We start from the raw sequence: 14,506 nt of genomic DNA, 5'->3' as shown, positions 1-14,506 counted from the left end.
CCAATCAGTGAAGACTTCTTTGCTACAGCCTCGTGGCAGCAAGTTAATTCGCAAAGAGTCGAGAGCTGCATATTTACTCATGGCGTTTTTTTTTGAAATATTGAAGTTTATATCCACTCCAGGATATCACGGGGGAAAGGGAATCATTCATGCTTGTTGCAAAGGGAAAATTTTAAGCGCCCAAAACCAAAATGCAGTATAGACAGGAGGGATTCATTCGAACTGGGACTGGGTAAAAAAAACCATGTGCAGACTATGCCCAGGGTGCAAATATGTCATCTGCCATGAAGCTAACTGGGGGACACTCTCTGTCTCTCTGTCTCTGTCTCTGTCTCTCTCTCTCTCTCTCTCTCTCTCACCTACATCATGGAGGGGAGGGAAGACCAGAGGGAGAGCCGTGGCAATCTGCATTTGTCAGAGGTGGGTTAGGATAAAAACATACTAGATAAATCCCATGTTTCACTCCTCCCAACCATAACCATCTGTAGATGATGAGCAAACCTATCACTCTTCGACAGCATATGGCAACATACCAATAGATTTCCCTTCGTACCGTTAACATCTCTAGCGATGAGCCTCAATTGCCCACCAGTCTTCAGAGCATCCATGTAATTACGGAGTCAAATGCAGTTCTTCTCATTTGAGACTTCCAAGCCATATGTTTTGAATTACTTTGCCAAGATGTCAGCAAGGCTGCGTTTGAAAATGAAAGGAGAGCTTGTTGCAAACCGTTCCCCGTCAAAGGCAGCCATATTAGTCGACCGCAGCATGAAACCGGCCCCTGACCACGTTTCTTCTGGATGTCATTTCAGTATTGGAATAATTGACTCCTTGAAAACTACCCACTGAGCCAGCTCCACGTCAGCCCCCTGAAGTTTCTAAAGTTACATATCAGAGATGCAAGCGCTCGATCTTCCCCAGTGTTCATTTGCCACTCTATTATGTGCAGATCATGAACAAGTGTGGGTGGTTTTAAGAGAAATGTGTGTGCCCTGATATCGGATTGTTTTGATGCGCAGCCTGTAACCCAGGCAGGAAGCTACTGTTAAGACAGAATGTGGAGAAATGGAATGAAGCCGAATTGGCAAAAGCCTCGGACAAGGTTATACTTAATTTCCGTATCTATTCAATCTACATGCAAAATGTACATCAAAAACATTGGGTTAGATTTACATCAGTGGTTCTCAGCCTGGGGGTTGGGACGCCTTTGGGGGTCAAATGACCCTTTCGCAGGGGTCGTGGCAGGACAAGCAGCCGGGGGGGGGGGGGCGAACATCTACACAACAGCCTTGTGGGGTAGATCGAGATAGAGCATTTGTCTTTCTAGAGCAGCGGAAAAGAGCAAGATGGGCATGGTGGAGCAAGAGGCAGAACTGAACTGAGAAACCGCGGGGAAAAAACAATTTATATACAATCATGAACAATGAATCTTCACGCCATTGGCCAGTTTTGGTTTAATTTTTGTGAAAGAACACTTGCATAATTTTATGGTTGGGGGTCACCACAACACGAGGAACATTAGGAAGGTTGAGAACCACTGATTTAGACAAAGGTGGAGACAAAACTAGTGGAAGGAACATTAACCGTTTGAGGTATGCGGATGTCACCAGATTGCTGGCAGAAAATAGTAGAGACTTCAAGAGACAACTGCTGGAGGGGAAAGCAGGAAGGGATAGTGCAGGATTACAGCAGAACGCCTGGATGACTAAACTATAACTTTAAAGGCTGACTGAAGAAACTGAAATTGTTCACAATTTTCTGTTCCTTCGCTTATTCATCCACAGATAGGTTGACTGCAACAAAGGAGATTGCAAATTTTAATTTAGTTGTGCTGTCATCACACAGGGGCATTTTTTTTTGTAGACTTCAACTTTGGCAATCCTCGACTGAAAGGGAGCTCCGTCTTCATGAAACAATGGCCAACACACACACACACACACACACACACACACACACGTTCTTCATGGCAGGACTGATGTTGACACCCTCTGTCATGTCTAATTACTATGAGACATGAGCAACAAGTTGTCTGTTCAACCAAAGTCTCTTGTGATTTGTTAAGCAAATTCTGAGAGTGGCGGGATATAAAGGGAAACATAAATAAAATAAACAAACAAATAAATACACACCCATAAAGCCAAGCATCCCAATGAGTCAACGGGGAAAGAACAAGACAACAAAGCAATCACAGTGTTCAACCAGGAATCATTTACTGAAATGCGGCATAATTGTGAATGCTGTTGTTATTATCCGATGTTAGCCTTGAACTAGTGTCCCTGTCTTATGACTTCCATGATCTCTGTAAGCTGCCCTGAGCTGCAAGGGGAGAACAGTATACAAATATAAGTAAGGAATGAATGAATGAATGAATGAATGAATGAATGAATGAGGAGTTCATACTCTGATGAAGAGTGCTTGCACTCGAAAGCTCACGCCCTGAATAAATCTTTGTTGGTCTTAAAGGTGCTACTGGACTCTGGTTTTATTGTGCTACTTCAGACCAACACGGCTTCCCATTTGAATCATTTCCCCAGGATCTGTGCCGTTCCTTATGACAACACGGTTATTCTCTTTCCTGAGATCTGTCCCTTCAGTTGCCCTAGGGCCTAAGAGATTTCTGTGCTTCAGTTTGAAGACGAAATTGTCTTCCCATCATCACTGCTGCCTCTGAGATGCACCAACCCTCTTCCCACATTTTTTCTTCTGCCGCACGTTCTCCTCTGCGATCCAGCCCGGTTTTTGGGCCCTCCTGCCTGTTCACGGCAGGTGGCGAATCCTTCTTCTACAATGCTCCCACCATCTGGAATGCCCTCAAATTGATTTCTAGCTCTTTTCGAACCCTACCTTAAGGCACGGGGCTGCCGTTCCCCTGCACGAGTTCAGCCAATGCAAATGGTGCCCCATTATCGGGGCCAGCGGATGCCTCTCATTGGCATATGCGCAGCTTGAATTAGTTTCTTTTATGCTCCTGTAGAAATTGATTGCCTGAGCCACAATGCTAATTATTCCTAGTGAATTCTCGCTGAAAGGACAACTGAACACTGACCTGGCCCAGCAGTTTAAATGGGAAAGAAAGAAAGAAAGAAAGAAAGAAAGAAAGAAAGAAAGAAAGAAAGAAAGAAAGAAAGAAAGAAAGAAAGAAAGAAAGAAAGAAAGAAAGAAAGAAAGAAAGAAAGAAAGAAAGAAAGAAAGAAAGAAAACTACCTTCCAAATGTTCCACTTTTTTTAGATGGCAGGAAGCATAAAAGAGAAAGGGAATGGGACTCAGGGCTATACATGTGTCTTCACATTTGCAAATGTTAACATAAACAGCTGCAAGGGCTGCTTTTAACATAAACGCTAGGATTCTAAATCTGGATTAAGCCCTACCAAGAACTTGGGCTTTCCTTAGTCAATATGTAGCTCCATAGACCAGGGGTAGTCAAACTGCGGCCCTCCAGATGTCCATGGACTACAATTCCCAGGAGCCCCTGCCAGCGAATGCTGGCAGGGGCTCCTGGGAGTTGTAGTCCATGGACATCTGGAGGGCCGCAGTTTGACTACCCCTGCCATAGACTGTTCTGGCCTTCCTACTTCCCAGGAGGCAGAGTTGATCTATTCCACCTCCTATAGCAGCCATTTTGGGTTTGGCTCCCCCTCCTGGGGCAGCCATTTTGGAGTGGCGCTCACACACACATCCCTCTCGACATTCCAAATGTGACCATAGGCTCAACAAGGTTAGGGACACCTGAACTCAGCATATGAGAACAGCAAACAGTCTAAATTTTAACTAAGCTGGCAGTGACGGTAGAAAAGAGCAAGAATTCGCTCAACAGACAGCCAATGGAAAGCTAACGAAAAACCTCATTGGTCTTTAAATTGCTATTGGGCTAAAGTCGTATGCTTCCCATCCAGACGGACATGTCTACCGACCTGAAACAGGCTTAACTATCCTTACAAATAACCAGAGGGTCCCTCTTAATCGTAGGTGAGGCAGCACGATATTTGTGCAAAGGTTGGAGCTTTTAATGGTTCCAGTGCTCAATTCCATCTCACATCATCCCCAACAAAGGATCTGAGTTTCCCACAATAAGCCTGCAATTTAACGGAGAATTCCTTCCTAAAAATCACAAGGTCTTTATTTCAGCCTTTAGAATTATTAGTCACATATAAAAATCCAGATGGCACATGAGGTGGACTTAGTTATTTATTAAAGATCAGGGATGGGGGGGGGGGAGTCCAGCTATCAGCTTGACAAAAGAATAGACTGCTACCAAGGATTTCTTGCAAGCCCCCCTTTGTTACGACTTTAAAGGATGGCCTTGGGGCAGCAGATGGATGCTATTCATACGCTGTTGAAATTGGAAGGGAGGGGGGAAATTAAGGCCTTAAATATAATGGGACATTTTCTAATGAAAGGGACTGGCAGCTGTTCTTAATTGCCGCTAATACGGCCATTAGTGGTTGAGAACTCCAACGGCAATTAAATATAAGTGGACAAAAGTCAGTGCTGCTCTAGCCAAGACTTAATATCTGGCCAATCCACACAGAGTTGCACACAGGCAGTTTCTATTCCCCCAAACTTGTAGCTCAATTCCTAAATATATATATATATCCTCTGTATTGTTAAGAAGAAGAAGAAGAAGAAGAAGAAGAAGAAGAAGAAGAAGAAGAAGAAGAAGAAGAAGAAGAGTTGGTTCTTATATGCCGCTTTTCTCTACCCGAAGGAGTCTCAAAGCGGTTCTTTTCTCTACCCGAAGGAGTCTCAAAGCGGCTTACAGTCACCTTTCCTTTCCTCTCCCCACAACAGACACCCTGTGAGGTGGGTGAGCCTGAGAGAGCCCTGAGATTACTGAAGAAGAAGAAGAAGAGTTGGTTCTTATATGCCGCTTTTCTCTACCCGAAGGAGTCTCAAAGTGGCTTACAATCACCTTTCCTTTCCTCTCCCCACAACAGACACCCTGTGAGGTGGGTGAGCCTGAGAGAGCCCTGAGATTACTGAAGAAGAAGAAGAAGAGTTGGTTCTTATATGCCGCTTTTCTCTACCCGAAGGAGTCTCAAAGTGGCTTACAATCACCTTTCCTTTCCTCTCCCCACAACAGACACCCTGTGAGGTGGGTGAGCCTGAGAGAGCCCTGAGATTACTGAAGAAGAAGAAGAAGAGTTGGTTCTTATATGCCGCTTTTCTCTACCCGAAGGAGTCTCAAAGCGGCTTACAGTCACCTTTCCTTTCCTCTCCCCACAACAGACACCCTGTGAGGTGGGTGAGCCTGAGAGAGCCCTGAGATTACTGAAAAAGAAGAACTGGTTCTTATATGCCACTTTTCTCTACCCCAAGGAGTCTCAAAGCGGCTTACGTTCACCTTCCCTTTCCTCTCCCCACAACAGACACCCTGTGAGGGAGGTGAGGCTGAGAGAGTCCTGACTTGCTCCCGACCTGGTGGAATGAGCTCCCGGGTGAACTGCGGGCCCTGCAGGAACTTTCGGCGTTCCACAGGGCCTGCAAAACGGAGCTCTTCCACCAGGTCTATGGTTGAGGCTGGCGGCAGTGAGGAAGATTGATGCCGTGTTAGCTGCAGCTGGTGTTATCTTGACCCTCCTTCCTTCCCTTCTATAGTTAGGGATGGGGGGGGGGCATATTTTGCCATGTTGCCTGTTCTTGTATGTTTTGTGTCCATTATTACAGGGGTTTTAACAGGATTTTTACTGGATGTTTGTAACCTACCATGAGCCTGTCTACGGGAGCAGCAGGGAATAAATTAAATAATAAATAAAAATAAATAAATATCCCACAATTGTGTTTGTAAAAGGCTACCAATTATGTCAGATCAAATGAACATGACTTTGATGCTGCTCTGTATACAAGAACTACTTTTTTAGTCACTATTTCTGGTGGGAAAGACACATCTTAGATGCGGTCCTACTTTCTCTCAAGGACGTTGGAAGGTCTCTTAGACTTTTGTTCCTGAAATCCCAGGTACCCACAAAGACCTGGAGTACAAGATCAGCCAATTTCACTGCTATATCTGCCCAAATACAGAGCTTATCACTGCTTCCCTTGCTTTAAACAGTCTTTAGATTAGAGCACTGTAATATGCTCTGTGCGGAGACTGCCCTTGAAGACTATTTTGAAACTTCAAATGAAGCTCTGACTTTTGTATAGGTCAGGCTTTCTCAACCACCGTTTCGTGAAACCCCAGGGTTTTGTGACAGCCCTCGAAGGGTTTCCCAAATGGGTGGGAGTTAACTAATTGTTATATATTTTATGAGCCTCTTGTGGCGCAGAGTGGTAAGGCAGCAGAAATGTTGTCTGAAAGCTCTGCCCATGAGGTTGGGAGTTCAATCCCAGCAGCCGGCTCAAGGTTGATTCAGCCTTCCATCCTTCCAAGGTCGGTAAAATGAGTACCCAGCTTGCTGGGGGGTAAACGGTAATGACTGGGGAAGGCACTGGCAAACCACCCCGTATTGAGTCTGCCATGAAAACGCTGGAGGGCGTCACCCCAAGGGTCAGACATGACTAGATGCTTGCACAGGGGATACCTTTACCTTTACCTTTATATATTTTATAAATTTGTTGAACATTTATTGGGTGACATGAACATATATGGACACGTTGACCTCCTCTCCCTCCTAAAATGGCCAATAATGGAGATAGGGAGGGTGGGAAGGGAAGAGGCCCCGGGAGGGCATGACCACAGCACTGCTGCCCATTTATATTCTGCACAATTACACCACTTCTGGGGCTTCTCAAAGCCTAAAGAACGGTTCAGGGGGTTCTCAATGGTTAAACAGTTGAGAAAGGTTGGTATAGATAGTCAGCCAACACCACCTCACACCTCAGCTGCAAAAACTGACCTTGGTGATTGCTATTTTGTTTCTGAGCCAAGGAAGGTACTGGCTAAGGCCTAGACTGAATAGATCCTGGAACAGAGAAGAGCTGGTTCTTTATACCTCACCATTCACTACCTGAAGGAGTCCCAAAGTGGCTTACAAACAGATTTGCCTTCCTCTCCCCGCAACAAACACCCTATGAGATAGGTGGGGCTGAGAGCTCTGAGAGAGCTGCTCTACAAGGACAGCCCTAAGAGAACTGTGATTGGCCCAAGGTCATCCAGTTGGCTGCTTGCAGAAAGAGCAGGGAATCAAATCCATTAGTCCAGCCGCTCTTAACCACCTCAAGGGGCAGCTACTTCTTCTATGTGAACCTTCCCGAGATGGAAGATCAGCTGGAAGGTTATAGTTCGAATTCTAACATATAGGGAAGTGATGCAGAGCAAGGCTTTTCCAGTGGTTGCCTCAGAGCTGTGGAATTCCCTCCTGTGAATGCTCCATCACAGATATCCCCTGAAGAATTTCACCAGGGCTGAAAACCTAATCGATCAATTGCCTAAAGGTGATTTTCCTGGATCCCCCACCCCCAGCCACCTTGCCCTGTTCTTTTTGCAGCTGCAGTTTATTGAAGTTTTATTGTAAAATGTGGCTCTTTCATTTCTCTTGCACACACATCTGAAATGGTGAAAAACAAGCTATAATTTATGCAAATGAATAAACAGAGGAAGTTGGCTGACTTTAATTTTAAAAAAACATAAACACAGGCCAATAGACACCACATGTTATCTAAGCAAACGGGTCGAGTCAACAGGGAAGATTAGTTTCACAAAACTAACCCTCAAAGCGCTAGCCTGGTTATATTTCTTACTAGGCTCAGAGCTTAGTGGGCCAACAAAGGGTCAAGGGGCTTTTCCTCCTCAACAGTTGTGTTTTTTTTTAATGGTGAACTTAATTTTTGTGCTGGATTCGGCTTCCAGACCAGGCCTGGATTATCGATGAAGCAAAACAGGCATCTCCCTACGGCATCAGTGGGGGCACCACAGCAGGGGTTTTTTGCTTTTATTGCTTAATGAGGTTTAGTGTTAAATCAATTTTTAAATATTAAAAAGTATTTATCAGATTTATTTGCATACAGCTCCAAGCAGGCTACAAAACCTGCACAACTTTTAAAACTGTAGGGTAATAAAATGCTTAACAGCAAACTATCTATCTATCCATCCATCCATCCATCCATCCATCCATCCATCCATCCATCCATCCATCCATCCATCCATCCATCCATCCATCCATCCATCCATCCATCCATCCATCCATCCATCCATCCATCCATCCATCTATCTATTTAGATTTCTATACTGCCCATTTCTTTGCAGCTCTGGGCGGTTTACATTGAACATTATATAACTTACGTGGAACGATATAGACTGTAACATCAACAAAATGGAACTTTATAAATGGAACTTTTTTAAAAGCATATATTTAATATAGTTTTAGTGTAAGGTGACCAGATTTTCAAACTGAGACACGGGGTGGGGGGAGCCGCGGGGGGGGAGGTACGGGTGGGCGGGCTTTGCTGGCGGGTGGTCCTCTGCCGCCTTTCCCTGCTGCCTTACCTGGGCGCTATCACCTGGCTCCAGAGAGCAGCTCCACTTCCTGCCAGGCGCCACCGCAAAGGAGGAGAGCAGCTTCCCTTCCCTGGCGGCGGGACACAGCGCTGCAGCCCGGGAGGAAAAGGAGGAAGAGGGGGTGGGTCCTCTGGCGCCGCTTGCCCCCTTTGCAGCCAGACCCGCTCCTGCCCCCTAAGTAGCCCATCCGGACCCGCTCCTGCTCCCTCACAAATCCGAAACTCCCGCCAAACAAGTGCGCATGCGTGTGGGAAGAGTCCGAGGGTTCACTCTGAGCATGCGTGGCGCTGTGGGGAACCATGCCGAGGAGGAAGCGGGCGTGTTCAGGTGAGTGTGGGAAGTGGCTGCCAACGTGGCCATTTCTGCCCGTTGCAGCCAGCGCCGCGTCGCTGGCAGGGGGGCGGGAGGTGCAGCCGGCGGCAGGAATGGCCACAGTGGCGACCACTTCACAAAAGTGGGACTTCTGAAGGACACCCCGAGACACGGGACAAATCCTGAAATGTTGGGATTGTCTTGCGGGACCCGGGACAATATTTTAGCATCAGGCCTGGAAGATGGCTTGGAAGACAACTGAATCTTTTCTCTCTTCTTTCACCTTCAGGAATTAGGAAGCCTTAATGTCCTGCAAATTAAGCAATGGAAAAGCCAAAGGGCGCCATAGTTGAGCTGTGCTTGGGGGGTTCCATTGGATCTAGTTCCAGACTGCTCCATAACCAAAGGACTCTACTGATAGAGTCCTAACCACTACACTCTAGATCAGGGGTAGTCAAACTGCGGCCCTCCAGATGTCCATGGACTACAATTCCCAGGAGCCCCTGCCAGCATTCGCTGGCAGGGGCTCCTGGGAATTGTAGTCCATGGACATCTGGAGGGCCGCAGTTTGACTACCCCTGCTCTAGATAGTAAAATCTGTAGATGTAGTTTTTGTCCAATTCTAGCATGAGCTAGCAGTCTAGCAATATTTTATGGGCTGGTAATTGGAGCTTTAAAAAAAAAGAAGAAGAAGATGTCTGTCACAGAAATGCCTGTTTGTATCTTCAAATCTATATGCAGCCAGTGTAGATTACAACATGCATTTATACAATTGTATTGTTTTCTCAGCACCTCACAAAATCCTTTCAAGGGGAAGGAGAGACCCATAAGTAGTAAATCAGATAAGGACATTCTGCAAAAGCAAGCGATACTTCATAAATAAAATCCCGTTGACCACCGTCTGGTTCATAAGCCGAAAAGCCTTGTCATAACGTGCATATATATGTGAACCAGCAAAGAACGGCACAACTTCCCCAAAAGAGTCAGCATCATTAAATGTTCCAGTCACCGTGGCATTTCGGTTCTTTCTTGCACATGTTAGTTGAACTACTGGAACTAAAAAAGATATCTTCAAATGCACTTAAGTATTATCCAGGAATCCTGGAACGTTACAAAAGAATTCTGTCCTCAAAACTAGGAACGCCAAGTAGTAAAAGAGCTTGCAACAGGAAATGCAGAGATTATTACAGCCAAAGTATTTTAACTATTTCTGATTCATAACCCTGATATACAAGTACAAGAACATTATGCGCTTCAGACAGAAGCAGTCAGAAATATCTTCCAAGAGTAGCAGCAAACTGGAATTCACTCTAGGAATATATGCCAAGAATTTGCTTTCACACACATGAGATAATGCACTTTAGCAACTGTTTACAAGGGTACAAAAAAATCCAGGTGTACACAGCTACCAAAGTGCATTATCCAATGAGTGTGAAACAGCCTGGTTTTGCAAGCAGAAGAACAAGAAGAGTTGCTTCTTATATGCCACCTTTCTCTGTCAGGAGTCTCAAAGCAGCTTACAATTGCCTTCCCTTTCCTCTCCCCACAACAGACACCCTGTGAGGTGGGTGAGGCTGAGAGAGCCCTGATATTACTGCTTGGTAAGAACAGAGCCCAAGGTCACTCAGCTGGTCGTTTGTGGGGAAGTGCAGAATCAAACCTTGCTCACCAGATTAGATGTCCGCACTCCTAACCACTACACAAAGCTGGCTCCGTAACACAAATGTAACTACAGATGAGTTAATCATTTCAAAATCTTATATAAGATACCTGGGACCTAACTCCTAGAAGAAGAAGAAGAAGAAGAAGAAGAAGAAGAAGAAGAAGAAGAAGAAGAAGAAGAAGAAGTTGGTTCTTATATGCCTCTTTTCTCTACCTGAAGGAGTCTCAAAGAGGCTTACAATCACCTTCCCTTTCCTCTCCCCACAACAGACACCCTGTGAGAGAGGTGAGGCTGAGAGAGCCCTGATATCACTGCTCAGTCAGAACAGCTTCATCAGTGCCCTGGCGAGCCCAAGGCCACCCAGCTGGCTGCATTTAGAGGAGGTGTGGGGAATCAAACCCGGCTTGCCAGATTAGAAGTCCACACTCCTAACCACTACACCAAGCTGGCTCCGTAACACGAATGTAACGACAGATGAGCTTATCATTTCAAAATCTTATAAAAGATACGTGGGACCTAACTCCTTTAGGCACATGTGGAGCACTATATGTACCTTGACTGGACCTCTGCGTAGTCCATACAAATAAACTGGTGTAGGAGGAAAATGCCATTATGTTGCAGCCAATTTATGGTGACCCTGTAGGGTTTTCAAGGCAAAAGACATTCAGAGGTGGTTTGCCTGCTTCTGAGTAGCAACCCTGGATTTCTCCTGTCGTCTCCCATCCAAGTATGAATCATGACCTCCCATGCTTAGCTTCTGAGATCTGACAAGAGCAGAATTACACCCTTCTGAGTCCCTATAAAGCCTTTCCTTGAATGGAATCAGAAGGGCATAACTATTTAGGATTGTTTGCTAAAGCTCTTTAAAGGTAAAGGTATCCCCTGTGCAAGCACAGGGTCATGTCTGACCTTTGGGGTGACGCCCTCCAGCGTTTTCATGGCAGACTCAATGCGGGGTGGTTTGCCAGTGCCTTCCCCAGTCATCACCATTTACCCCCCAGCAAGCTGGGTACTCATTTTACCGACCTCGGAAGGATGGAAGGCCGAGTCAACCTTGAGCCGGCTGCTGGGATCGAACTCCCGGCCTCATGGGCAGAGCTTTCAGACTGCATGTCTGCTGCCTTACCGCTCTGCGCCAAAAGAGGCTCTTTATCAGTAATCTATTCCCCAGAAAGTGAACCATACAGCTGTTGGTTGTTGCTGTTGTTCTTTAAAATTTGCTTTAAAATCAGATTTTATCTTATCAAAATGCCATTTTGCCTGAAATTTAACTTCTTACAGTGTCTTCCTTAAGTCACTGGAAACAAACGATAAAGAACCTGATTTGTAGATGGTCGGAAGTCTTTTCTAAATGTATTTTTTTCATTGTATGTTTTTGTTTATTGGGGGAGCTTATTGTGGGGGTGGGGGTGGGGGTAGTGTTTCATAGGTTTTGTGTCTTTTTCGTTGCCGTCGTTGTTGTGTAATATTGTCAATAATAATAAAAACGCATTTTTAAAAAGAAACAAACAATAATGGTAGGAAAAGGAGAGGACAGCAGGAAAAGGGGAAGAGTCTATGGGAAATAGACACATTCAATGAGGGAAGCCTTAGTCACCATAAGTCAAAAGAGACTTGCAAGCTCTTAGCCATACACATCTTCCGTCAGAACAGTCCTCCTGATGGAAGGCAAAAAGTTCCTCTCCCAGCTGATTTTTACATCACTGTGGCTACAATCTGTACTCATGAACATCCTTAGTTTGAGTCTCTATTAACCAATATCAAAAACAAAAGCTTAAGCACTCAGATAAGAAGGATGTCTCAGATCAACAATTGTAAGAAGACAGTGAAGAAGAAGGGGGATGCTTTTCCTCGCCTTATAATAAAGTCACACCAGGGCCTCCGAAGAAAAGAATTCCACAAAGCCAGGGACAATTCAAAACATGTGCATTGCTGCACAAAGACCCGTGGCCTGAGGGTGTGTCACGCACACTGCTGCCACAATGCAAAAAGGCAATGTCCCAAAAAGATGTTTCCAGAGTTCGTTTTGGACCCCCTCAGATGACTCAGTTACACAAGGATCTATGTGGAAAAACCACCACAAATATTTAGGGAGTCTCACTGTGGGTCTATAAAGAGACACACCAACGTTTGCCCACTTAAATTTAATCATGTTGCTTCAATTTCCTCTTCCATTCCAGGACAAAACCCAAGCAGTGATGGACAGTTTGAATGTTGTCAGCAGTTCTCCGTACGGCAAACGTTATGACTTCTCTTCTTTCCCAAACTGGCTACTTTACAATGATTCTCTCCACACTGTGGCTCTCTTGCGCAAACCACAGGAGCCACAAAGAATGCTTTGCCATGTTAGTCTATAAAGCATGGCTCAAGGACTCCTTTAAAAAAGAAACAGTAATACTACCAATACTGGTAAGACTTGATCAAATTAAGCTGCAAGTATAGTTAATAATAAAGAGCCTCTTGTGGCGCAGAGTGGTAAGGCAGCAGACATGCAGTCTGAAGCTCTGCCCATGAGGCTGGGAGTTCAATCCCAGCAGCCAGCTCAAGGTTGACTCGGCCTTCCATCCTACCGAGGTCGGTAAAATCAGACATGACCCGGTGCTTGCACAGGGGATACCTTTACCTTTACCTTTACAGTTAATAAGACCTCGATCTCCTAAGAGCTGTACAGGATCCTGCCATACACACTGAATATTAGTAGTAGTAGTAGTAGTAGTAGTAGTAGTAGTATCTATCTAATCTATCTATCTAATCTATCTTTCTATCTATCTATATCGCCCTTCCATATGGCTCAGGGCGGTTTACATACAACATGGGGGGGATACATGGAACGAATTAATCTAACATAAACAAATGCAACAACAACAATAATCTAAGTAACACAGTTACAGTGACCTTAAACAATATAACAGGAACGGAACTGAGGGGGGGACCTGTTGTCGGTCTCAGGCAAATGCCTGGTGGAGAAGCTCCCTTTTGCGGGCCCTGCGGAATTGTGGAAGTTCGGACTTTCTTTTTTTGCCATCAAGTTGACTCAAGGCGACCTGGGGGTCAGGACCCTTTTGGGGGGTCAAACAACCCTTTCACAGAGGTTGCGGCAGGGTGAGCAGCTTGGCCGGGGGGGGGGGCATCCACACAACAGCCTTATGAGGTAGATCAAGATAGTGCATTCGTCAGTCTGGGGCAGCGGAAAAGAGCGAGATCGGTATGGTGGGACAAGAGGCAGAACTGAACTGAGAAACCCCGGGGGGGAGGGGAAACAATGTATATACAACTGTGAACAATGGATCTTCTCGCCATTGGTCAGTTTTGGTTTAATTTCTGTGAAGGAACACTTGCATAATTTTATGGTTGGGGGTCACCACAACATGAGGAACTGTATTCAAGGGTCATCCTCCTCAGAGGACTCAGAGTCATAGTGGTCAGACTCCATATCATCCTGGTGCAGGTTTCTAGGAGGGAACCGTCCACTCCGGGAGTGCGCCCTGTGATGGCTCCTGGCAGCATCAAGGGTCCTAGCCCTCCGAACTTTAAATTGTTTCCACTGGAGGAATTCAAGGAACATGTGTTCCTCCTCATACTCCTCCTCAACATGCTCACTATCCCTTCTAGACTGTATGAGGGCCCATCTCCTCACCTCTCTGTCACGAGAGAGACCTGTGGAGTCTCCTGGGCTGGTGCAGGGTTTGGATCCCACCCAGCCATGCTCACTGCCAGATCCGGAATCTGGTAAGCTGGGGGAGGGGGGTGTCATGTTGGAGGGCCTTGTGGGGGCACCATCTTGGGAGCATGGGAGGTAGCCTTGCAGGAATTTCACGTTCAGTTTGCAGGGACTTGTACCCGGAGTTCTACGATACCCATGCCGCCATCTCCAGACGGGGACCATGAACGGGAACGTGAGGTCAACTTTCTTTGTTCACATGTGGGGCTGGTTGGCCCTGTCTGACTCCCACAGTGCTTCTCCAGACTGCTGTGAAGATCCGGTAGGTTGGCCACATCCTCAGAAAGCCCATGTCCCGGAGCTCTGGAACGCTTCACGCTACGGTCTGGATTGTGTCTGACAGGCTACTGCTTCCGCTTCTTGGCCGGTTGCTTG

At 45.9% G+C, this 14,506-nt stretch overlaps 1 protein-coding gene across 3 annotated transcripts in view; it reads right to left on the bottom strand.

Moving 5' to 3' along the window:
• The window catches only part of MYO1B (myosin IB), a 197,594-nt gene that overhangs the window by 113,323 nt on the left and 69,765 nt on the right, over positions 1 to 14,506 (bottom strand). The window lies entirely within an intron of this gene.

Source organism: Paroedura picta, chromosome 2 (assembly GCF_049243985.1).
Source record: "Paroedura picta isolate Pp20150507F chromosome 2, Ppicta_v3.0, whole genome shotgun sequence".
Classification (NCBI taxonomy): domain Eukaryota; kingdom Metazoa; phylum Chordata; class Lepidosauria; order Squamata; family Gekkonidae; genus Paroedura; species Paroedura picta.
This window is presented reverse-complemented; position numbering and strand designations above follow the sequence as displayed.